At 42.1% G+C, this 24,069-nt stretch overlaps 1 non-coding gene across 1 annotated transcript; it reads left to right on the plus strand.

The window, feature by feature from the left end:
- Window positions 1–415: 415 nt before the first annotated feature.
- LOC122066121 lies at window positions 416–522 on the plus strand. The gene has a single exon (XR_006136244.1). It is a non-coding gene; the product is annotated as a small nucleolar RNA R71 (small nucleolar RNA).
- The last annotated feature ends 23,547 nt before the right edge of the window (window positions 523–24,069 follow it).

Here is a 24,069-nt window from a genome sequence, read left to right on the forward strand (position 1 = left end):
ACTATATGGATTATTCTGGTATAAGGCATTAACACTATCATTAGAAGTGCCCCCAGAGGTGTTGGGGCATTCTTCTAGGAGATGTCTAGGGGACTGGCACCAAGCACAAATCTTAACCAAATTGACTGATGATGGCTCTCTAGGAACAATAGCCTCAATTCTCTTGATTAGGCTATCCAAATGGGCTTTCTTGGCTACTATTCCATCCACAAAATATCCTTTTCCTCCTATGGTTCTTTCACTCTCTTGGGTTGATTCCCACTCACGAGTTTTGTCAGCTAAGTCAAGTAAGAATTCCCATGCCTTTCCTTCATCTGTAAAGGATGTGAATCCCTCAGGGCACATAGACTCTATCATTTGTTTAGTTGGGTAATCAATACCCTCATAAATTAATTGACATAAATGCCATAGGTCTAGGCCATGGTGAGGGCATTCTTGGAGTAGATCCTTGAATCTCTCTATAAGTTTGGAAAATGACTCACTAGGCCTTTGCCTAAACTGAAGGATATCACTTCTAAGCTTATTGGTCTTGTGAGTTGGAAAAAAATTCTTAAGGAAGACAACTATGAACTGTTCCCATGAGGTTATGGAATTTGTGGGTAACCTATACAACCACTTCTTAGCCTAGTCTTTCAATGCAAAAGTGATAAACCTAAGCTTAACAGCATCATCAGAAAGTTGTTGGATCTTAATTAGAACACATACCTCTTCAAATTCCCTTAGAAATAGGTATGCATCCTTAGAGGTCAACCCATGGAAGTGGAGCAACATAGTGATGTATTGAGATTTGAGTTCAAAATTATTGCCTTGGGCTTGTGGTAGAACTATGCAGGAAGGTTGGGCTATTCTAGCAGGGTAGAACCTATCTTTCAGAGATTTAGGTGAAGGGTTTTACTGTTGGTCTCCCATATTGAAGGGTTTTAAAGAGAGCAAACGTATAGGGTCACTACTTGTTGGATCTCTTCTTTCTAACCGATTGTTAGTGTTACGTATCCACCTAACACTCATGCAACAGAAAACTACCCACAACTAGAGTAAGACAAGCACAAAAGAATGGATATCAAAACTTTTTTTTTTTATGATTTTTTTGGCTTTTTGGGAGCTTATCGGCAGGGATCCAGGGTTGCTTAGGTCAATTCTTGAGGTACTGCTACAGGGCGAAACCTGTCTTTATCATACTGTGAGGCATGGCGACCTCCACCGATACAACTATTATTGCAAGTTGTTCTTCTCAAGAATTCAATAAAAGAAAAGGAAAAACAAAACAAAGCAAACAAATCACTTCGATTTACCAAAAGAAAGCGAAAAATAATAAGGAACTGTCTCCTCGGCAACGGCGTCAAAAACTTGTTGGGATTTAAAATGTAACCGCAAGCGTACGGATCAGTGTAGCTACGGGTCGAACACAGGGAGAGCAGTCACTTTATTTTTTTTATTTCTTTTAATAATGCGAAAGTGAACCGATTAATGGTTGTGATCTAATTCTAATTACCGTCCTAAACATATGTATCTAAAATAACGTCATAACCATTCGTCATCTAAGAATTTAAAGACACAAACCATGCAATTAAAATTAAATAAATAAATAACTGAAAATAAACAACCCACGCAATTTAAAAAAAAATAATAATAATAAATAAAGGAAAAAAATACTGTAATAAAAATAAAATAAAATAAAGGGGGGAAAGCTAGAGAGAGACTCACAAGTAGGTTTCTCTACTTAGCCCGAGGGATGCATCATAATATGAGCTTCCCTACTTGACCAGAGAGTCACTATTACAAGGGTTACTCTACTTGGCTTTAGGGAAAGGAAGACAATTAAAATAAAAGCAATAAATTGATGGTTCTATGGCTAGGAGGGGCAAAGCCAACACATACACTAGCCATGAACGTTGGGGGAAAGGGATAGCAATAATGTAACGACTGAAATTAAAATCCTAAATTAAGAAAGAAAGGGTAGTCAGAAGAGGGAATGAGAGGGGGGAGAGAAGACTACTGAGGGAGTCTACTTACATGAACTTCAACCCTTGAACTGAAAACTTGATCGATTTGAGATACTACCAGTACTAAAAACCAGATCTAGAATAAACCAAATCTGAAATTTCTAGTACTAGAGAAAACAAATCTGAAAAAAAAAAATTGAACTTGAAAGACATGCTTCATAGCTTGTTCTTGACACCTAGAACTAAGCCTAGAACTAGAACTTGAAAATTACAACTTCAATTACTTAAATAATAAAAATAAAAGACTGAATCAAAAATAAAAATGCTTGCATTAATTGAATAAAAGAACTTACAAAAGTATTTAAAGCATAAACCTAGAACTAGAGATAGAGAATGAGAAAACTAGAGAAAGAGATAGAGTAAAAAAAAAAAACCCTGGAAGAAGAATGAATTAGAGAGGAAGAGAGGGACAATTTTTTTAGAGTTTTGTGGACTCCCTTTTATAGGGAATAGGGGAGAGAGAAGGACGTCCAAGGGTGGATCCCCTTGCACGATTTTGTGGTGAGGTGGAGGAGAGAGAAGAGAGAAAACGTGTGGAGAGATCTCCCACGATTTTCTTACCTTTTTTTCCTATTTTTTCTCTTTTTTCTATTTTTCTCTCTCTTCTTGCACAAGAAACCCCCCTTGGCCGATTTTCCTTGCTTGGATTTGGACAATATTCTTTTTTAAATGGGAAATTCCATCCATGCTCTTGTCTTTTCTTTTCTTTTTTTTCTTCTTTCCTATTTCTTGTCTTTATTTTCTCTCTCTTCTTCAAACTTGCGTACAACTATCTTGGTTGACCTCCTTTGAGTGATGAGTAGGAGAGAGAAAATATTCTAAAAACAACCTCAACAAAATAGCAGCTAAGAGGTTCGAACTTGAGACCTCCTAATAAGGAAGAGATTATGCACACCACAACTCACCAACTACGCTAGGTAGTTGTTGTTACCAAAAACGAATCTTCAATCACTTAAGGATGTGGTCCATTGAGCCTTTTTGGCATTTGGAATATTTCTTATACCCTTGGGACAACTACAGACGGGCTGGTTCTGCATCTCGGTTCAGTTTTGATCCCTTATTCTTTTTTTTGCCCGAAAAAGAATAATCACTTGTATGGTTGACCAAATGAATGTGTACTTTTAATTGAACATGTCCATCTTGCTCAAAATTTCATCCTCTTCACAACCGTGAAAAGAAATAGGACCTCTTTACGTGTAAAATTGGAGATATAGTGCCCGATAGTCCTTAAGGCATTGAAAGTATAAAACCTACAAAAAGAGAGTAAAACCCAAGGTAGCTCCATTCTAAATATGTAAAATGCATGATTTACTACCCTAAATTTCACACATAAATGTGCTCATCACGACCCAACATTGTCAAACCGTTGATGGAGATGGAATGCATGAAAGTCATTGGTCCTCACATAGACTCTCAGGTCCACGTTGCGATCCTCGAAGAGTTCCCAACAGTCTCGTTCAACCACAGAGCAGAATAGGATTGGGTTGAACTAAGCGGTGACATCTTGGTCCTCTTGTTCAATGACACATCGAGTATTTACACGGTGCCCAGACATCATTACAATACGATTCCTAAGGATTAAGAATGAAAAAACCTAGTTCAATGGCTGAATGTAAAGTTCACAGAGAAGAAAATTACAAAACTAGGTTACAGAGAGGAGGAACATACCTTTGGTGCAAATGCAGTGCCGAGCGATCGCGAAATTGTGAGAGGAAGGTAGGAAATGGGTTGAAAAATCCTCCTTGGTTGTTTCCACACCTTTTCCACAAGTTAGAATAGTGTTTTGTACAATGAAACCCAAACCCGAGTCTATTTATAGCCGTTTTAGAACCAATGGAAACAACCCACCAGAAACACAGAACTTGCTTCTGGTGTCTGTTTCCGGTGAAATAAAAAGTCCAATTTTCTCTCTGTTTTGTCCACCGAAAATAACACTGATATTTCTGGTGGATTAAACCATATTTCCAGTGAAGAGTCCCCCTGTTTCCTATGGACCAATTTGGAAAATAAATTATTTTATTTTTCAAATCTAGTTTTTATTTTGTTACATTAATGGTGTGCCCCTTTGGGATACATATGCGATCAGATCCTAATATGTGTGGACCCCATTTATGCATGCCCTAACACTAATTTTTGCCTATCGTATACGTGTCAGACCCACTATGTATGTGTTCTAATTATATGCAACCTTGTATATGCATATGCACTAATCGGATTCCTCCACAGCAGTCATGTCATGCCAAAGCACTCGATCTTGATCCCAATCACGCTCATCACCTCCCAGTTCCCCTACACGGAACTGGGGGTAGACCCTGTAATGCACCTCCGGCTCCATCGATACTTACAACCCAGGATGTGGCATCTATCATGGATAACATAATGCAGGGAGTTGAGGTGGGGCAAAACCAGTTTACGACTGGGATCGATAATAGGATCCAAGCAACAATGAAAGCCTGTAATGCACCACCTGCACCTCCTACTCCACCGGAACCCGTTTCAATACTTGCTGGATCAACTACCCTTCAAAAATCAGGTGGGGCACAAGTTCATGGGCAAGGGCATCAAAATGTGTGTGGGTATGTGCAAGACCCGATGTCAGATCAAGCCCAGGCCCATGTAGAGGGCTGGACAGACTTAACGAAAATGATGGAGAAGTTTCAACGGCTTAGGCCCCTATGCTTGTCAAAGGTGGGCCAAGACCCGTTGTATCCATTAAGATGGATTGGTGGAATGGAGAAAGTTTTTAGACTGATAGGCTGCACTGATGAACAAAATATTTTGTGTGCGGGCTTTCAGTTACAAAACGAGGCAGATGATTGGTGGAGTGCCACCGAGCCTATTCTAAGGGCTAATAACCCAAACCCTACTTCGGAAAACTTCAAAGGGGCCCTCTTTGAGAACTACTTTCTAGAAAGCTTCTGAGATAGGAGAGAGAGTGAGTTCTCTAAATTGGTTCAAGGTTCTCGGTCAGTGCTCGAGTACCAGCAATGTTTTAAGGAGCTATTCCATTTTTCTCCTAAGCATCTCAGAGGTGATAGAGCCAAAGCAAAGAAGTTTGAGCAAGGGTTGAGGCCAGGTATTAGGTCAACCATTGTTGAGTTGAAACTGCAGACTTATACCGAAGGTGGTCCAAGTGGCCAAGTCTATTAAAGACCAGCATAAAGATAATTTCATGGCCCAGCGAGGAACGAGAAAGAGGCCAATGGGATCTACTAGTTCCAGGGGAGATAGCAAGCCTTTCCAAGTGCCTTATATCAACCCAACTTTAGTGCAATTTAGGAAACCTGAAGCTAGTCAGACTTCCTAGTCCTCCCGATCTAGTGTTGTATCTCAGTCTATAGGATCAAGCCCGAGGTGCTTTCATTGTGATCAGCCGAGCCATATGGCAAGGACATCCCTCCACCGAAGGCCAGGTGATGCACCATACACTATGCCACCTAGGCCCCAATAGACATATGCAACCCCTAGACCAGCACAGCCCCCAGAGGGCCAGAGACCATAGGGCAGAGTGCTTGCTATGACCGCAGAGGATGCTGAGGCTACACCTGGTGTAGTGATAGGTACATTATTGATATCATTATTGCCTGCACGTGTTATTTAACTCAGGAGCCTCGCATTCGTTCATGTCATTGGCATTTGTGAAGAAGATAAGAATTCCACCTAAGGGACTGACTCAATGTTTGAGTATGAGCACCCCTACGAGAAGTGTAGTAGGTCTAAATTATGTGTATGAGCCTTATCCAGTGGCCATAGGTGAACATAAGTTGAATGCTCACTTGATCAAGTTGGATATCACCGACTTCGACGTGATTTTAGGAATGGACTGGTTGTTTGCATACAGAGCCAGTGTGCTATGTGCAGAGAAGACTATCATGTTTAGACCTTATGATGATGATGAGTTTGTGTTCTAAGGGGATAAGTCCAAGGAACCCAAGAAGGTTATCATATCCACGCTCCAGATGAAGAAGCTACTGGATAAGGGATGTTAAGGCTACTTAGCATCTGTGATGGATACTGAGATAGATATTAGGCCATTGACCGAGCTTGATGTGGTGAGAAAATTTTATGATGTATTCCTAGATGACTTGATAGGTTTGCCCCCAGACCGAGAGATAGAGTTTGCTATAGACCTACTCCCCAGCTCGGCACCAGTGTCAAAAGCCCCTTACCGCATGACCCATATAGAGTTGAAGGAATTGCAAGTGGAACTTCAGGATCTTCTGAAGAAGGGATTCATTAGACCTAGTGTGTCTCTATAGGGAGCACTAGTATTGTTCGTCAAGAAGAAAGACAGAAATATGAGATTGTGCATTGATTACTGAGAGCTTAATAAGCTAATCATCAAAAACCGGTATCCTTTGCCAAGGATAGATGATCTATTTGATCAGTTACAGGGTACCAAGGTATTCTCCAAGATCGACCTTAGATCGGGCTACCACCAGCTCAAGATCAAGGATAGTGATGTCAGTAAGACAGCCTTCAGATCAAGGTATGGACATTATGAGTTCTTGGTGATGTCATTTGGGTTGACTAATGCACCGGCTGCATTTATGGACTTGATGAACCAGATATTCCATGATATTTTGGATAAGTTTGCTATTGTATTCATCAATGACATCTTGGTTTACTCCAAGAGTGTAGAAGAACATGCTATTCACTTAAGGTCAGTATTGGAACGGCTGAGAGAGAAACAACTCTATGCCAAATTCAGCAAGTGCGAGTTTTGGTTGTCACATGTGGCATTCCTAGGCCAAATTGTTTCAGACAAGGGAATAGAAGTTGACCCCAATAAGATGAAGGTAGTTCTAGAATGAAAGATTCCCAAGAGTGTAGCAGATATACGTAGTTTTCTGGGATTGGCCAGATACTACAGGAGGTTTATTGATAACTTCTCCCGCATTGCTACCCTGATGACCCGACTCACATGGAAAAGTGTGAAATTAGTGGTCTGGTGCTTATGAAAAGAGCTTCAAGGAGCTAAGGCAAAGGTTGGTATCAGCGCCAGTTTTGACTATCCCGACTGGTAAAGGTCGTATGGTTGTGTATAGTGATGCCTCTAAGCTGGGATTGGGTTGTGTACTGATGCAGCATGTGAAAGTCATTGCTTATGCATCCCGTCAGTTGAAAGCTTATGAGAAGAACTACCCCACCCATGATTTGGAGTTGGGAGCTGTGATTTTTGCACTAAAAATCTAGAGACACTACTTGTATGGTGAGAAGAGTGAGATCTTCAGTGACCATAAGAGCCTCAAGTACATCTTCACCCAAAAGAAGCTCAACATGAGACAGAGGCATTGGGTAGAATTGATGAAGGACTATGATTATACTATTCACTATCATCCAAGAAAGGCCAATGTGGTAGCTGATGCACTTAGTCAAAAATCTCAGTCACTGACTCTTGCATCACTGACCATCAATGAGCATCTCATAGAGGAGGCCAAGAAACTAGACTTAGAACTATTAGTAGAAGGTGTCACTTTGTCACTATCGACATTGGTGGTACAACCTAGTTTGGTGTATAGGATCACTGCAACTCAAGTTACTAATGGAGAGTTGCAGAAGCTGATAGAAGAATGCCAAAAAGGAACCCAAAAGGACCCAGAATTCTCTGTAACTAAAAGCGGATCTCAAGTTCAAATGGAGGTTGTGTGTGCCCATTGATGGTGATTTGAGAGATACAAGGCACACAGTTCTCCATACTCCATTCACCCAGGTAGCAATAAAATGTACAAGGACCCCAAAGGCTCCTACTAGTGGAAAGGAATGAAGAATGATGTGGCCATGTATGTGTCTAGATGCCTCATATGCCAACAAGTCAAGGCTGAGAGACAAAGGCCCCATGGATTATTACAGTCCCTACCTATTCTGGAATGGACATGGGAGAATATTACTATGGACTTTATTATAGGCCTACCCCACACATAGAAGGGCATGGATGCCATTTGGGTAGTTGTGGACCGCTTGACCAAGGTAGCTCACTTTAGCCCAATCAAGATCACATTTTCTATGGACAAGCTGGCCAAGTTATATGTTAATAAAATCTTCAGATTATATGGTGTACCAATTAGTATCATCTCTGATCGAGATCCTAGGTTCACTTCAAAGTTCTGGACATGTGTGCAGAAGGCTATGGGTACACAGTTAAATTTCAGCACAGCCTTTCATCCTCAGACCGATGGTCAGTCAGAAAGGACTATCCAGACATTAGAGGACCTACTTCGAGCATGTGCCTTAGATATGAGTTATAGTTGGGATGAGTATATTTCCCTTATTGAGTTCTCCTATAACAACAGTTATCAGGCCACCATCGGAATGTCCCCATTTGAGGCACAGTATGGCAGAAAGTGCCAAACTCCACTCTATTGGGATGAGGTTGGTGAATGGCATATTTTGGGTCCTGACTTGATACAGGCTACTAGTGAGAAGGTGAATGTGATCAGAGAGAGGATCAAGACAGCTCAGTATAGGCAGAAAAGCTATGCAGATGTTAGGAGGAAACATCTGGAGTTTGGTGTTGGAGACAAGGTGTACTTGCAGATCTCTCTAGTTAAAGGAGTGATGTAGTTCAGCAAGAAGGGAAAGCTTAGTCTAATTTTATGGGACATACGACATATTGGAAAGGATCAGGCTGGTAGTATACCGGATAGCTTTACCACCAGAGTTGGAAGGTACACGTGATGTCTTCCATGTATCCATGTTGAGGAAGTGCATCCCCGATCCCACTCACATCTTGACTTACATACCCTGTGAGTTGGATGAGGATTTTTCCTACGTTGAGTTTTCAGAGAAATGGATGAACCACCCCGAACAGGAAGCATCTTGGGAATAGGAAGATGAGATGATGAAGCAGTATCCTGGATTGTTTGATTTACTAGTTATGTTCAATTTCGAGGACTAAATTCTTGTAAGGTGGGGGGAATGTTACACCCATGCCCTGACTCGGTCTAATTTGAACATTGTGATAGGTCTTGGATCGGAGATCAGAAGCACGGTCGGATTTTGGCTTGCAGCCACCCATTGCCTATCCTAGACGGTAAGTGACCAGACACCTCACATATGAATCCGGCATGTAATGGTGTTGCGAAAAGGCCTTGAGCATGGCCGAGGGCAACCACCAGTGCAAGACCAACTATGGGACAATAGGCAGTTAAGACAACAAGTTGTCTTGACCACCGGATCCACTGGGCCTGAATCCAATGGGTTATTTCCAGTGAGCATAACAGGCTGCTGTCATAGTGTCGATGCCCGTGGGTCCCGCCACTCTTACTGTAAACAGTCTCAGATGATCCCAAATCATCCCCCACATTTTTCTCATGACGTGAATGCATTTTGAACTTAAGTGGTAGGGTTCTCGGGCTCTGAAAGTCACAATAACCTGATCCGTCCGAATTAGGTCCAACCAAAATTAACACTTAAGTGAGAAATGAGGAATCATTTCTCTTGTGTACAACGTAAGAGAGGAAAGGAAGGAAGGAAAGAGGAAGAAGAAGAAGAAGAAGAAGAAGAAGAAGAAGAAGAAGAAGAAGAAGAAGAAGAAGAAGAAGAAGGAGAAGGAGAAAACAGTTTACCTTGGTGCCAGCTGCCGCCCAGTTGTCGGAATCACTACCGGAGGTAAGTACAACCTCCCATACCACTCTCTCTCTTCATTTTGACTTGGACTAAGTTAGGTTTGGATGGAATTTTAGTGTACAAACCATGTTGGGGTTGGGGAATGCATATTCTACCCTCCCGGTGCTATTGCTGACCTCGAACCAAGCCCGGTGAGCTCTGAGAACAAGTAGTGCCAAATGACCAACTAAGGTTTTGATCGTTCGATCGATGTATCTCCCAACTAGCTCAGTAGAATCAAGATTTTATTCGGTTAGAATGATGCTAGGAACATCCCTTACAAACTCCACGGAACAAATCCTGGTGATCGGGCCTAAGCCAGAAATCCCCAAAATGAGTGGACTGTTCTGAACCATCAGAAACTGCCCACCGGATCCACTGGGCCACCTTTTGGTGGCATATTTTCGATGGACCTCAGAGGCTTATAAGCTCTCTATCTCCACCATTGAAAATAGGACTGATATTTTCGATGGGAAAAGACCCTATTTTTGGTGGTTGTTTCCGGTGACATTACTGTCACTGGGAAACTTTGACTGTATCTTTGGGGGTGATCTAAGTGGACCTCTCCTCATCTTTTTGACACATATGGATGTACAATTGCCCTTGTGTCTAGGACAATGATGCGTATGAGCCCCGAGATCAAAACTGAGTGGATTGATCGGTGGTCTTATCTAAACCCTTAAACAAGCAGAGATCAATAAGGTGAGGGATGGACTGTGTTTATTTTGGAGTGGTTATGATTACTAAATTGGTCACATGCTTAGAATTACATGTTTAATTGTAATTGTTCAAATACAATGATGATATGTCATATGTTACATTTTTCATTTTACAATATTGATATGAATTGTTATGGAATTGTATGACGGGATCTAGTGTTACGGAGGTGGTACCAGTACCGTGATCACTGTGTGTTTGGTTGTGTGTGAGACAGAATCCGATGTGATCGAGGTGGTATCGGTACCATGATTTTTGTATGTACGTAGCATTCATGCATTGATTATGTGCATTAGAGTTAGTTATAGTCATAGTTTACCCTTTGTGGCCAAGGTCTCACTAGTACCATGTACCTTAGGACTGCATTTGGAAATAGATACGCTTCGTGGCCAATGATCGGTACCGGTGTTGTGTAGTCCATACTAAACAGTTATATGCATGCTAGTGAGACCTTGGAGATAGATTAACTTTGTGGCCAAGGTCTCGCTGGTATCGTGTTTTCGGGACTGTATTTGGAGATAGATTAACTTTGTGTCCAAGGTCTCGCTGGTATCGTGTATCTGAGACTGTATTTGGAGATGGATTACCCTTTGTGGCCAAGGTCTCTCCGGTATCGTGTAATCCATATTAACTGTATCATTATGAAAGCAAGTAGCATATATGTGGTTAGGTATCACTCCCTATGCTATGAACCCTTGGCAACAGGGGTTGAGGTGTTGGATAACCCATTGTGGTATGTTCGATGTGCCTTTCCAGAATGCCACACCCGCAGCATGATGTGATTGTTGCCAGAGGTGGGAACTTGTCCAGCATGGCCGATGATGTACTAGTGCCATGACTACTAGGAGGGGGTTAACAGGGGTTTCTGGGTGACCCATGGACTCATACAGAGACCGACAAGCTTCTATTCACAGCTAGGGTTTCTATCCTTGCGTAGTTGATGGTGGTTTTGAGATGAAGGATACAGCTTAATGTGCCGTAGTAGCATTTACCAGACTTAATTTGTATTGTTAGGTGGATAATAAATAAATGAACTACATCACAAGCATCATGGACTATGTGTTTAATTTTCACAATCATGCATCATAAATTATTACTACTATTGTCTTGCTTGGATGTGCTGAACCCCACCCCTCACTGAGCGAGTTGGAAGCTCACCCCACACATACACCCTTTTTTAGATGATGATGCAGGAACTGTGGTGATGTTGGCATGTGACCCAATATCTTTTGGGTCAGAGTATAGTGTGAGCGACTGGTAGATGCCAGAAACGGGAGAGCACGATCAGGACTGTGCTTTCTACCACGTGCTTACGTCGCACCGTGAGATTGTACATCATACTTTGATACTTTTGGGTATAACTGTGGATTGTATATTTTTTTGAGATTATATCATATGTCATGGATGAATGTAATAGAATAACTCGGTTATTACTATTATATTATTATTAGACGTTTCCCCATTTTATTTATGATTACGCTACCATATTCTGATTCCGTTGCTTATGTTGGTTTGTGATCTGAGATTATGAAAATGTTAAGGTACTGCTACCAGAGATCCTGGTAGGTTTATACGACAAGTACGTGTCTTACTCATACCACCGGTATTCCTAATGGTAAGTTGGGTCTACTAGAATTGGGGTATGACAAGAACAGCCAATGGAGATGGAGGGTCAACTAGGAGGTGATGCCAGGGTTATTGGTGGAGGTGCTAAGGAAGATGGTGGAGAATCTGATGGGGCTGGTGGTGGTGCTGGTAGAGGTGTTGGTGGCGCTGGTGGGGTTGTTGACAGAGGTGGTGGTGGGGTTGGTGGTGGTGATGGAGGTGTTCCATCACTTGACTCACAGACTATAGGTTCCATTGTTGCCTCCTCTTCCCGTAGCACTAGGGGCGTGAGACCTTATGGTCTCAATGATGTGATGGCCCACCTAGACACCACCACAAACCTATTGAGGAGGATGGATAATTGGCTTGAAAGCATGGACATGAATCACTATCTCATGGACAATAGGGTGGCCTCCCTTGAGGCACAGATGTAGGTGATGATCTTCCACCTCGCCATTTCGATGCCACCTCCAAGAGTACATGGTCAGAACCAGAACCAGGCTCCAAACCAAGGGCAGCATCAGCAGCAACAGGATCAACAGGAGTAGTGGCTTATGTTGCCACTATAGTTTTAGGATTTCCCATTCCATGTTTTCTTTGAATTTCGTGTTCTAGTTGTTAGTTGAAATTTATTTTCTATCATTTGCTTCTATTATTTGAATTCTTAGATTTAGGCTAGTTAGGATTTCCAGCTTTCAGTCTTTTATTTTTGAGAAAATTGGTGTAAGCTTATGTACTCAGTTCTTGAATATGAGAAAATGAAAAACACAAAATAATGCTATTTATACTTTCTAAAACAACTAGTAACCACATGGGTGGGTCACTCAGGTGGGCAAATGCGCCCACCTGTGACCGCCCACCTGAGGGCCGAAAATTGGCCAACAAGTGGGATTTTGATGGAATTCGACTCTCGGTATGTATCTCACTCTCGGCACAAGGTATATTATACGTATGCGCTTTAGGATATGGCTACATACTAGCATTATCCGTACATGGCCTTATGATACGTGCATGTGCACTACTTGGGTACACCCGTCTCCTTTGGCACTGGCTCGGACTTGTCTGGCCAACCTGTGTTCAAAGTCACCCTTGCCATCATGGTCCATAAGGAACCCGCCTTAACCCTCTCTGGTTTGGGTCCTGCATGGTTAAACCGGGTCAACCATGTATTTAGACCGGGTTTAAAAAGTAGGGTATCATAGGTTGAGTGTGTAAAATCAAAGGGAGGGGGTATTTATAGGTTTTTTGAACCAATGGGGAGGAAAGAGGAATTTCCTTAGCCAATAGGATCAAAAAGTGATTTTTCTAAACCAATGGGGTGATAACATGAATTTTTGGGCCAATGTAGGGAGGGTAAATTTATTTGGACAATGGGTGAAAAGTAATTTTTTTTGGGCCAATGGGCTAAAAAGATGCCTTCTTGGGCCAATGGGAGGTTACAATGTAGGGTATACTAGTGGGGCAGTGTAGAGTGCACAAGCGAGTGAAAAGAAAAATTTTTCACCAATCCGATCATTAGAAAGAATATTCCTGCCATTGATGACGGCACACGAGGCTGGGCAGGTGGTGCACAAGGTAGGGCAGGGGGTGCACGAGGTAGGCATGGGCGCATGGGGCAGGCAAGGGCATATGTGAGGTAGGCGGGGCATGCACGAGGAAGGCAAGGCGCATGGGCAGGCAGGGGCGCATGGGGCAGGCAGGGGCACACGGGGTAGGCAGGGGCATGTGGGGTAGGCGGGGGCATGCGAGGCTGGCAGGGGCATGTGGGGCAGGTGGGGACACGTGGGGCAAGTGGGGGCGCACAGGGCAGGTAGGGGCTTATGGGGCAGGCAGGGTGCATACAACGCAGGCCAGGATAGCACGGGGCAGGCGGGGTGCTTGCGAGGCAAGCCAGAGGCATGTGGGGTAGGTGGGGTGTGTGTGAGGTAAGCAGGGATCCACGCGGCTAAGTGTTTCAAGATGTAACTTTCCAGGAGTGTTTACGGGAGATCTGACAGTCTTATTTTGACGTACCATATATCATTAGAATCGTGATTCTGAGTACTATGCATCCGTACGTCACCAAGGATCGAATTCCTTCATATATGAAACATCATAGTTGGAACCTTCTTTTCTCTTGCACTGGGATTTTGGAATTTTATGTGAGTATGGAATGTTTCTGGGTCGAATTACCTCAGTCAATTATCATCTCTATTGATCGGAAGCGAGAAGTTACATCCAAGATCCATGATTCATCATAGCCGGAGTAGGGTGACAAAATTAGATGTCTACAATAGGATAGGTAGGTAACAATGTGAAGAGACAGTTCTTGGGGCGGGTAAAAGTTCACTAACTCCTCTGGGTCCTCTACTTTCAGTCTATACTATCGGTTGATCTAAATGGGTAAGTAAAAAGACATATAAGTCAATCCCATCAACCTGACATAGTTGTATCCAAGGGTCTTCATTAGAAAACCCTCTTGTAGCCACCATAGACATCTCCATGCAATATCTCGTGTAGTTCTTCCTTGTAGGTACTTTTCCCAACCAATGATGAGCTTGAATTCTGGGACTTCCCTCTTGTCTTGGTAGCAATGAACTATGATTTGGCATCCCTTTACTGGCCTGGTCAACTTCAATTTTTCAAGTAACCAAATTTGGTAAACAACAGGACTTCCTCGATAATGATCAAGTCCAAATCTATAGCTTTGGCTCATGTCATCAAATCCCTTGAGTGTTTCTGCAAGGACCATAGGGTTGATATCACCTCCTTCTTTCAATTGCTTTACCACTTCTATTAGAAAAAGTGGTGCACCACGCCCAGGAGTCTAAAGAACATAGCGAGCTATCATGCAAAGTAGATAAGCATCCTGTGACCTTTGCTGATGAATTTCTCTCAGTGATAGATACCGAGTGAAGATCCTAGCCACGTTCAAAATTTTAATCTTCCCATATCTAATGACCTATTTCATTTCCTTTTTTTCCCATCCGAAGAAGTCCGGGATTTCCTCTGGGTAATCTTCCTTCAAAGATGGTTGGAGTAACCTATTCCAAGATGGTGATAGAATACAAACTCAGAATTCTTTGAGAGTTGGGTAGATCTTAACCAACCTAAATCCAAATACATAAATATTGGTATCCCAATGTTGAGGCACCTTCCGGAGTAAATTGTGATGTAATTCTCTACACACTCCTACTGAGCATTGAAAAATTCATAGATTCTAGTAGTCCTGGTGCCATCATGTGATGTCCAAGGTCCATTTTCTCAATGTTTCATCCAAAGAGCCCATGACCTTTCCTGCAATCATCACAAACAAAGAGGAGAGGTGATCATTTGTGAAAGTATCACTCATTAGCTTTTGACACAAAACCAAACCTTTACCACTCTTACATCAAACCTTTCTCTTTTTTTTATTTATTTATTTTTTTATCTAATCAAGGATGGGGAATGAACAGACCTTGATATACTGGTGCCAGGTGGTGACTTTTGGGAGATGGAATTTTGGATAAGAATTTGGAAGACCATAGGTGAATGACAGATACCTAATGGCCGTGTATGTCAAATGGCGATTCTTGGGGGACACAAGCTATAATGATCTTTTTAGATACCTTGATTTTTAATCTAGGAACCAATTTATCACCTCAAGTTGCCTATGTATCCTTGAGAGGAATTAGGTCTAGCATAGTTCGGGCTATTCACCCTTTCAGACATAATATCTCTCGAGTTGATCCATATTGACTAGTCCGGGTGATTCTTCGCCGTTGTGATCTATAAGTTTTACAACCTTGCCTTGTAGAATCTCTTTGATAGTGAATGGGCTACTCTAGTTGTGCCTAAAATTTCCTCTTGGGTTATGAATTGGGGCTCTTTGTTCTCGAAGAACAAGCTCACCCTTTTCTATGTGACTTGGCTTCACATTCTTGTTGAAGGCCCTTGCCATTCTCAGTAAATATTTTTTTAGATCATCCATGGCCTTTATACATCTTTCATTGAGAAAATGGAACTCATCATGTCTGGCTTTTACCCATTCTCCTTCAGATAACTGACTAACAAGCAGTACCCTTAAGGATGGTACAAGGATTTCCACGGGTAGGATCACCTCAGCCCCATATACCAAAGAGAAAGGAGTTGCCCCTGTCGAGGATCATACAGAAGTCCGATATGTCCATAAAGCAAGTGGTAACTTATCCGCCCAAACCTTGTGTGTTTCAGCCATTTTCTATAGGATGACTTTGATGTTCTTATTAGTTGCTTCTATTGCCCCATTGGTCTGGGCTTGTAAGTGGTGGAGCGGTGCCTTTTAATACCAAAATTAGTGTAGATCTTGTTAGTTTTACCCCAGAAATGGGATCCTTGATCCGATATCAGCTCTTGGGGCACCCTATATTGGTAGATGATATTTTCTTGGATGAATTTTGCCACCTTAGTAGATGTGAGGACTGCATACGATTAAGAACTGAGTGAATGTAACTCTATTGGTGGGATGTGTATGATATTGGCAAATATTTGACATTTGTGGCATATTTTTACAAAGCCCACACAGTCTGCTTCCATTGTGTTCCAATAGTATCCCAGCCTGAGAATCTTCTTAGCTAGCATCTTGGCATTCATATAGGGTCCACAAAGGCCTTGATGAATTTCCTCCATAATTGTTGCAGCTTGCTCTTCATCCACGCATAGCAACTATATTCCATCATAGGACCTCTTGTATAACAAGTCCCCTTAAAGAATAAATTAGGTGGCATATCTCTTTAGAAATTTCTTTTCTCTATCTATAGCTTCAATCGAGTACTTCCTTTCCCTAATGAAGTCCACTGTGAGCAAACCAAGACCGACCATCTACGGTCAGAGAGTTCACCGAACTCTGATAAATGGGCCTGTTTCTTTGTTCTACTAAGAATGGTCAGACCCTAGCCATAGGGTTGCATTCTACCATGGAACCCAAGGTTGCACGGGCATCGACAAACCGGTTGTTATCACTCTAGAAGTATTCGAACGAGATCTTCTCAAAATATCCAACCACTTCTTCGAGATGTTCTTGATACCGCTTCAGTTTCTCATCTCGGGTCTTCCACTTTCCTTATGTCTGGCAGATGACAATGGATGAATCACATATACCTTGATCCTTTTTACCTGAATGGTCAAGGTTGTTTTAGTCCCAAGGCACAAACTTCATACTCGGCAACATTGTTGGTATAGGGAAAATCGAAGCAGAATGACGAAGGCAAGTAAAGGCCATCAGAAGTGACAAGCAATAATCCCGCACCACAGTCCTTCTGATTAGCTGCTCCATCAAAGAATAATTGTCATTCATTAGCTGCAACTTCTTCTTCTACTGCTATGATTTCTTCATCTGGGAAGGCATCATCCAAGGCTCTTCTATCTTCTGTTGGGTGGGTAGTCAAATGATCAGCTAAAGCTTGCCCCTTGATAGACTTCTGAGCAACATAGGTGATGTCAAACTCTGATAACAATAGCAGCCATCAAGCCATTCTTCCTATTAGAGTTGGTTTCTCAAAAAGGTACTTGATTGGATCCATCATTGAGATCAAACGTACCGGATAAGCTACCATGTAGTGCCTCAAACTTTTTGTTGCCCAAATCAGTGCAACACAAGTTCTTTCCAAAGATGTGTATCATGTCTCATACTCCAAGAACTTCTTGCTGAGGTAGTATATGGCATGCTCTACTCCCTTCTCTGTCTCCTTTTGTACTAACAATGAGCCCAATGAATATTCTCCCACTGATAAGTACAATAGAAGTGGTTCTCCTTCCATCGGTGGTGTTAATACTGGTGGGTTCATGAGATATACTTTTATCTTATCAAAAGCTTATTTGCATTGGTTTCCATTCTATGGGCTAATCCTTCTTTTGCAGCTTGAAGATTGGTTCACAGATCATAGTCTATGAACCGGCTGATATACTGGATATGGCCCAGAAATCCTCGTATCTGCTTCTCAGTTCAAGGCGTGGGCATTTCTTGGATTGCTTTGATCTTGATAGGGTCGACTTTGATGCCCCTTTCACTCACCAAGAACCTTAACAAATTTTCCGCTATTGCCCCGAATACATACTTCTAAGGATTCAACTTTAGCTAATATTTCTTGATCCTCTCAAAGAATCATCTTAGTTCGGGAATATGCCCCAACCGGTCCCTTGACTTCACTATCATGTCGTCCACATAGACTTCCACATCTTTGTTCATCATGTCATGCAATATGGTTGTAGCTACTCTTTGATAAGTTGCCCCAGCATTCTTCAATCAAAAGGGCATTACCTTATAACAATAAGTTCTCCATGGAGTGGTGAAGATTGTCTTTTCATGATCCTCTAGGTGCATACTCACTTGACTGTATCCCTAGAATCCATCCATAAATGATAACAAGGCATGCCCCACTATGTTTTCAATCAATACATCAATGTGAGGAAATGAGAAGTCATCCTTAAGGCTCACCTTGTTAAGATCTCAGAAGTCTATGTACATTCGTACCTTGTCATCTTTCTTTGGCACTAGTATTATGTTAGCCAACTATTGGGGGTATTTCACCACTTGTAGAAATCCTGCATTCCACTGTTTCACAACTTCTTCTCTAATCTTTTCACTCCATTCTAGACACATTCTTTTAAGCTTTTGTTTGATTGGATTTACCCCAGGATAGGTCGACAAACGATGTTGCATGATATTGGGGTCTATCCCAGGCATATCCTTATAAGACCAAGCAAAGACTTCAGTGAATTCCTTCATAAGACTAATCATCTGTTCTACTTCATTATCGAGGGTAGTACCAATTTTTACCTCTTGAAGGCATTGGTCGGTTCCTATATTAATAACCTGGGTATCCTCATGGATGGGTTGGGATTTTTTTTGTTTGTATTATTTTATTAACTCATGATATTTATTAAGATCATCATCGGAAAAAGGAGGCAAGTCATACTCGAGATCAGAAATTTCATTCATGAAAGAAGGAGTAACAGACTTGACATACACGGACTCTGGACTTTCCTCGAGAGGAGAGGTTGACACATAATCATAAATGGAAGACTCAACAACAGACTTGACTACAGACTCAACGACTGACTTGATGCTTTTATTAGTGGTATTTAGGCTGGTTGACTCAGTAGCATGAGTAAACTTGAAGCTCTACCCAATGTATATCCAGTTCAGGATTGGGTCAATGGCTCGATAGATGAGCATATGCGGTAGAGGGCCTTCTTCCTCTTCCAGGAAGGTTACTGCTATCTCTTCAGTGGTGCTGACATGGTTCTCTTTGACAGATGCTTGCTTCTTCACAAATACAAGTTGATCAACCTCATACTCTATGAAGCTGAACTTTTTGAGGGGTGAAGAGCGATGGAGACTACTCAATCCCCTTTCTATGAAGTTCAACTTTTCAAGCCTATTGATTAAGGCCATCCCTGCTCCTCGGTCACATCTCTGACCACTGTCACGGACCTTCTTGTTACAATTGATTCGGGCATAGTACATGTAAACCATCATTCTTTGTATGAACAGATGTGGTTCTTTAGATTAATGGGAAGTTGTAAACTCTAAATGAGTCTTATCTTCTTTTCCCATTCCCCCTTCAGGAGGACTCGGGGACTAGGTGCCTCCTTTCACCGGATCAATGCTGGAGGATTGTTAGAGGAGAACCCATCTTCAATCACGGCCACTTGTATTATTCCAGTGATGTACCTATCCTGATTACTTTCCTTGGCTTACTATTGTTCTACCTCTTGAGTCACCCAGTCGAACTCATCTTGAAAGAACACCTCAAATCCTAGTTGCATCTTTGTAGCAGTTTCATCAAACCATAGCTTAGCATTACCGTAAAAGGGGAAATCTTCTCCTTCCCTCACAAAATACCCATTGAGAGTGGGGTAGTAAGAGGCGGATATTTTCCTGGTCATTCTTAGTATTTTTTGGCCTTGCTGACATTGTTGCTTCTCGGTCCAGGGGTTGGAGGAGTGTACCTCAGACCGGTTCTTCCTTTGCCCACCACCAAAGTAGGTGGCCTTGAAACACCCCGATGATACTTCCCTAGTCCCATTCTAGGAAAGTATTGCATGTTCTTCATCATTTGACTCACCGAAGGGCTTCAGATAGCTTCATAGTTAGTAGGGATTTGTTCTTCTGGTGCTTCCTTGGCGATGTTCTTTTGGTGCTTCCTTTGACCGGATCAATGCTGTAGGATTGTTAGAGGAGAACCCATCTTCAATCACGACCACTTCTATTATTCTAGTGATGTAGCTGTCTTGATTACTTTTCTTGGCTTGCTGTTGTTCTACCTCTTGAGTCACCCAGTCGAACTCACCTTGAAAGAACACCTCGAATCCTGGTTGCATCTTTGCAGCGGTTTCATCAAACCATGGCTCAACATTATTGTAAAAGGGGAAATCTTCTCCTTCCCTCACAAAATACCCATTGAGAGTGGGGTAGTAAGAGGCAGATATTTTCCTAGTCATTCTTAGTATTTTCTACCCCTTGTTGATATTGTTGCTTCCCGGTCTAGGGGTTAGAGGAGTGTACCTTAGACTGCTTCTTCTTTTGCTCACCACCAAAGTAGGTGGCCTTGAAACACCCTAATGATACTTCCCTAGTCCCATCTAGGAAAGTATTGCATGTTCTTCATCATTTGACTTACCGGTGGGCTCCAGATAGCTTCATAGTCAGTAGGGATTTTTTCTTCTAGTTCCTCCTTGGCGATGGCCACACAAGTCACTTCCAATTCAAATCCACTAAGTCAAACTTCATGGTCTTGTTCCTCTCCCTTTTCAACGTTGGCTAAATTATTAACCATTTTGGAATCTCCAGCTATTGTAATCACTTTCCCCTCGTGAATGAACTTCATCTTTTGATGGAGACTGAAAGCTATAGCCCTCGCATGATGCAACCATGGTCTTCCCAGGAGCATGTTGAAAGACGCTAGTATGTCAATAAATTGGAAATCAATGTCAGGCTTCACTGGGCCAATTATTATGGTGAGGGTGAGGATTCCAAGAACTTCTCTTTTGATGTTGTCATATGCCTGTATTGTCTGATTTGAGGGTCTCATTTCTTCAATATTAACACCAATGCTTTTGGCCGACTCAAGGGTAGAACATTCAAAGCCAATCCATTGTTAATGAGGACCTAGGGAACGACCTTATCAAGGCACCCCACTATGATATGCAAAGCCCTATTGTGCTGGGCTCCTTTGGGGAGTTCAGAGTGTGAGAACATCAATGATTGCACCACATATGTCGGCCCTACTATTTATGCAAGATGTGTTGGATCTATTTCGATCGGCACTTGCACATTTCCGAGGGACTTCAAGACTGCTTCTCTATGTGAAGGGGATGCCATCAATAATCTCCAAATTGAGATATTAGATTGGGACTTCTTGAGCTGAGCCAAGACTGGATTCTCTGGTTCTTTCTTCAAACCACTTGTTCCAGCCTTATTAGTCCTTGACTATTTTACTGCTAGGGCCTTGCTCTTGTAGTCTCTCCCACTTTGAGTCTCCATTACACTGATAGGTTTCTTTACAATAATCTATGTGGGATCATTGTTTGTTATGGTAATTATCCCTACCAAGGGATCATCCTCTTCTTCAGATTCTCCTTCCCTGCTTGGGGTGGGAAGTCGAGGTCCTCTGCAAATATCAAGAGCCCTAGCTCACACGTTCTTGACTGCATTGGAAAGGTGTTTGACTCCCTTATCTATCATTTCTACAAGTGTGTCATGTCCTCCTGCTTTTTCAATGTTTTCCATTTGTTCAGTGTAGTAGTGTTCACTGATGGCCACTTCACCTAACATTTGGTCAATTTCATCAACCTCGAGTTTTATCTCAACCAAATGCCCATAGATGCTACTCATGTCCTTTGCTATAAGGTTTGCTTCACCTTCAATAATGATTTCATATCCTTCACTATCTTCTAAATCTGACGCCGGCTCCTCCCCTTCCATGTGGATCGTGAGTTCTGATTGGATAGCATCTATGGGGTTAATCATCGTGTCATCTTCGTTGATCACATACATAAAATATCCTCCAAGATCTTTGGGTGAATAATAACCAAATTTATCATATTCATTATTATCCCAAGGTCCTTGGTAATCACTGTCATCCCAGTCCTGGTACTCATCATCACTTCAAGAATTAGAGTCATCATCGTCATCACGATCCTCACTCTTATCCTCATCGTCATCTTCACTGTCCTCTTCTTCACTGATTTCCCCCTCACTTGGTTCTTCATCAGATTCCTCCTACATCCAAATGTTCATAGTATTTAAAGCGTATGGATTGGAAAATCTCCATAGTGCCAGACTTGACCTCATTGGCTCGAAGTTTGATCAAACCAGACTCATCATTCTCTATGTCACTCCCTATGTGGATTAGGGAAGTGTGCTCTTTGATTTGTTCCCTTGTTGCCAATGCCATTACTGCTCTGAGGAGGTCATCTGTGACTTCTTCAGTTGCCTTTAAATTGTCCTCCTGAGTTATGGTTGTCTGAATCAAAGGAGTAGGTTCAGCATCTTGATTTTCTCCTAAGACATTCACCGAACCTGTTGATGACGTTATCTTTGGAGAATCCGATAATACAAGCATATCCACCCATCCATCCTTCATTTGGGTTATCCACCGAACCCTGAGAATGGGAATGGTATGAGGGTGATGAGAGATATGAGGCAGGATGATATGAGGGTGATGTAATGTAGGAGATAGGGTATTGTGATGAAGATAGGGAGTGGTAAGATGATAATGAGGTTCCTTCTCCTTGATGGTGTGGTGAAGGTTGGTGATATGGAGGGGGTTGATGGTATGGTAGAGGTTGACGGTGTGGTAATGGTTGATAGTATGGTGGAGTTTGAAGGTATGGTATAGTAGATCCCCTTGTTAATGATGAAGGAGGGATAGTAGACATCTGATCTTCTGATTCTTCTTCTGATGATTCTTCTTTTTTGTGAGTCTTCATGACCTTGGCCATTTAACTCATGACTTTCCTGTAGGCACGAGCATTCATGTGATTCTTTCGAGCTCTGGGTGTGATGAGTTGAGTGGGATCATTCTCCGTTGCTTCTTTATCTAGGTTGCTCACATAACTGTCATGAGAAATTCCAAAATCATAGATCATGGGATGACAAAAGTGACTTTCTACATAGTACATGTGGATAGCCCTTTAGAAAGAGCCGTACTCCTCTCGACAAGCCTCCTTTATGAAGCTGATGATATGCCTTACTATATCCGGAGTAAGAGACAACCTATGTACAAGCAACAACTTCTCTTTCCACTCATTATGCTTCTCAACATGGTACTTCTTGGAGTATCTAATAAAATGAGTTGGATTGAAGAAATGAAGATCCCAATCTTGCCAATCATATATCATTGATAGTATATTGATGGCCAGTCATCTTTCATTGATAGTATATTGATGGTTCCATGATCTGGGAGTGGATTGGTATTGACATTATGAGGTTGCTTAACTTTGACTTCAATAGTCCCATTAACTGCTAAATCCTAGATTGTATGTTGAAGACCCAAGCATCTTTCAGTGTTATGCCCCTTCTGAGTGTGGTAAGCACAATATTCATGGTCCCTATACCAAGCTGGGGGAGGATTGCTAATTGTCCTTGGAGCTACTATCCCTAGCAATTCTTGTTTCTTTAGCTTCTCATATATTGCGGTCATAGGCATTCCCAAATCAGCGAACTGTCTCCTTGGGTGAGAAGCCTTCTAAAAAGGACCATCTACTTGTATCACAAAAGGTTGTGAAGAGGTGATGGGTGATACTGACTATTGGACCGTGCCTACCACATTGATTTTGGGACCCTTTCCTCGTCCAACTCTGGTATTCTTCCCTACATCTTGGGAGGATCCTTGATACTGAGCCTCCCTTAGGATTCTATTTTCCACACATGTGTCGGTGGCTATCAAAACATCAAAGGTCTGTAGATGTTGGTAATAGAGAACATCATAAGAAGGCTTTGGCAAGTTTTCAGTCAACATTTCTACTTGCTCTGCTTCAGAAGGTCGGTCTGCCATCTTGGCGGCCTTGTCTCTAAACCTCATTAGGAAGGCAATGAATCCTTCTTTGGGCTACTTCTTTAATGTCTCAAGCTCCCGATGCTTCACATCCACTTCAGTATTGTATGAGTACTGCTTGGTGAAGGCTTTCACCA

Source organism: Macadamia integrifolia, unplaced genomic scaffold (genome assembly GCF_013358625.1).
Source record: "Macadamia integrifolia cultivar HAES 741 unplaced genomic scaffold, SCU_Mint_v3 scaffold2241, whole genome shotgun sequence".
Classification (NCBI taxonomy): Eukaryota; Viridiplantae; Streptophyta; class Magnoliopsida; order Proteales; family Proteaceae; genus Macadamia; species Macadamia integrifolia.